Source organism: Equus asinus, chromosome 2 (genome assembly GCF_041296235.1).
Source record: "Equus asinus isolate D_3611 breed Donkey chromosome 2, EquAss-T2T_v2, whole genome shotgun sequence".
Taxonomy (NCBI): Eukaryota; Metazoa; Chordata; class Mammalia; order Perissodactyla; family Equidae; genus Equus; species Equus asinus.
This window is the reverse complement of record NC_091791.1, coordinates 186,272,751-186,275,471: the sequence shown is the minus strand read 5'-3', so window position 1 is coordinate 186,275,471 and position 2,721 is coordinate 186,272,751. Positions and strand designations below refer to the sequence as shown.

The following is a 2,721-nucleotide window of genomic DNA, read 5'->3' as shown; positions in this document are numbered from 1 at the left end:
TGGAAACTATAAGACACTGATGAAAGACACTGAAGAAGACACAAGTAAGTGGAAAGATATTCTGTGCTCATGGATTAGAAGAATTAATGCTGTTAAAATGCCCATTCTACCCATGCAATCTACAAATTTGATGCCATCACCATCAAAAGTCCAATGGTATTTTTCACAAAAAAAGAAAAAACAATCCTAAAATTTGGATGAAACTACTAAAGACCCAAATAGCCAAAGCACTCTTGAAAGAAGAAAAACAATGCCAGAGGCATATACTTCCTGATTTCAAACTATATTGCAAAACTATAGTAATCAAAAAGTATGGTACTGATGTAAAAACAGACACAGATTGATGGAACAGAATAGAGAGCCCAGATAAACCCACACATATATGGTTAATTAATTACAACAAAGGAGCCATGAATATACAATGGGAAAAGGACAGTCTCTTCAATAAATTGTATTGGGATAACTGGACAGCCACATGCAAAGACATGAGACTAGACCACTATCTTACAACCTAGCCAAAAATCAACTAAAAATGGATTAAAGACTTGAACATAGGCCAACAACCATAAAACTCTTAGAAGAAAACATATAGGATAAGCTCCTTGACGGGTCTTGGCAATAAGTTTTTGGATTTGACACCAAAAGCTAAGGCAATAAAAGCAAAAATCAACAAGTGGGCTACATCAAACATTTCCTGTACAACAAAAGAAACCATCAATAAGATGAAAACACAACTTATAGAATGGGAAAAATATTTGCAAATCATATATGTGATAGAAGTTGATATCTAAAATATATATAGAACTCATAAAACACAATAGAAGACAAACAATCCTTAAAAATTGGGCAGAAGATCTGAATAGACATTTTTCCAAAAAAGACATTCACATGGCCAATAATAACATGAAAAGGTAGTCAACATCATTAATCATCAGGGAAATGCAAATCAAAATCACGATGAGATATCACCTCACCACCTGTTAGAATGGCTGTTATAAAAAAAGTCAAATAACAAATGTTGGTGAGGATGTGGAGAAAAGAGAACACTTCTGCACTATTGGTGGGAATGGGAGAAAAAAAGAATTAAGTTACAAATGTTTCTTTAAGAACTTTCTATATTTTAAGAAAACGTAAGTAAAGGAAGGGTAACTATTAAACATGATATCTATTTCAAACCACTGTCATGGCTTTTATAATGGCAGTTTCTAAGAAAACTACTAAAACAATGTTATCTGCTCAATTGTGTCACTTTAAAATTCATATGTTGAAGCCCTAGCCCAGTACTTCAGAATAAGACTGTATATGGAGATAAGCCCTTTAAAGAGGTTAGTGAATTAAAATGAAGCAGTTAAAGTGGGCCCTAATCTGATCTGAGTAGTGTTCTTACAAGCAGAGTAAACTTGGACACAAAGAGAGAAACTAGTTGTTATAATTGAATGTTTGTGTCCTCTAAAATGCTTATGTTGACGCGGTAACCTCAAACGTGACGGTCTTTGAGGATGGGGCCTTTGAGAGATAGAGTTAGATGCGGTCATGAGGGTGGAGTCCACGTCCGATGGGTTTAGTGCTCTTATAAAAAGAGACACCAGCGCTCCCTTAGGTAGCACACACACTAAAATGTGAAAATACAGAGAAGATTAGCATGGTCCCTGTGCAAGGACAACAGGCAAATTCATGAAGCATTCAAAGAAAAAGGAAGAGATACCAGAGAATTTGCTCTCTCTTTCTCCAACATGTGAGGACACAACAAGGAGAGAACTGCCTGCGACCAAAGGGGAGAACTCTCAACAGGCTCCCAGGAGCTAGCCCCATGATCTGGGACTTTCTAGCCTTCCAAACTGTGACAGAATAAATTTCTGTCGTTTAAGCCAGCCGGTCAGTGATGTTTTGTTACAGCAGGCTAAGCAGACTAAGCCCGCAGCTACTTGCTCACACGGGTGAAATCTTTGGGAAAGCAGCCCTCTCCAAGCCAAGGAGAGAGACCTCAGAAGACATCGAGCCAGCTGACGCCTTGATGTTGGACTTCTAGCCTCCTGCACCGTGAGAAAACAAAGTTCTGTTGTTTCAACCATCCGGTCTGCGGTATTTCGTTATAGTCGCCCTGGCAAACTAATGCAAACAATATCCGTTATCATATTATTATCACAATGTCTAATTCAAAGAAGAGATGAGAAAAAGAATAATTCACAGAGGAGGGAAATGGGAAGTAAATAAATAAAAAATCTACTTCAAATAAATGATATATTGGTTTTGACGTCATTACCAAGGCAAAAACTGATTTTTCTAGAAAGACTAAGTAACGTGGCAAATTGAAACAATGACATAAAAAGGGGAGAGATAAAACCTGACACTAGTGATTAACATGACAGAAGTTTAGCAAAAATTGTTTTTATTTTAGAGAATCACTGCCTAATTCTTTGTGGGGAAAACAATTTCACTTATTGTTTAAACATTGATCGAAATGGGTGTTATTTTAAACTGGTCATATAAAGCATAAAATGATTCTATTTCATATCTATGTATTTTCATAAGAGAAAAATCACAGAACAATGATAAATGACATCTTTCTATTTTGTAAAATTTTCTTTAAATTAAAATAGGGAGAAAATCTACTAAGAAAATGAATATAGGTATATTCTCACTAATGGAAAAAATATATAGTGTTAGTATCAATGAAGAAGAGAAAGCATTGCAGAAAGAAATACAGCTTATGGGTGGTTA

The 2,721-nt window shown here is 35.6% G+C and overlaps 1 non-coding gene across 1 annotated transcript; it reads left to right on the top strand.

The window, feature by feature from the left end:
• The first annotated feature begins 1,588 nt into the window (after positions 1–1,588).
• LOC123283594 (U6 spliceosomal RNA) lies at positions 1,589–1,694 on the top strand. The gene has a single exon (XR_006524273.1). It is a non-coding gene; the product is annotated as a U6 spliceosomal RNA (small nuclear RNA).
• The last annotated feature ends 1,027 nt before the right edge of the window (positions 1,695–2,721 follow it).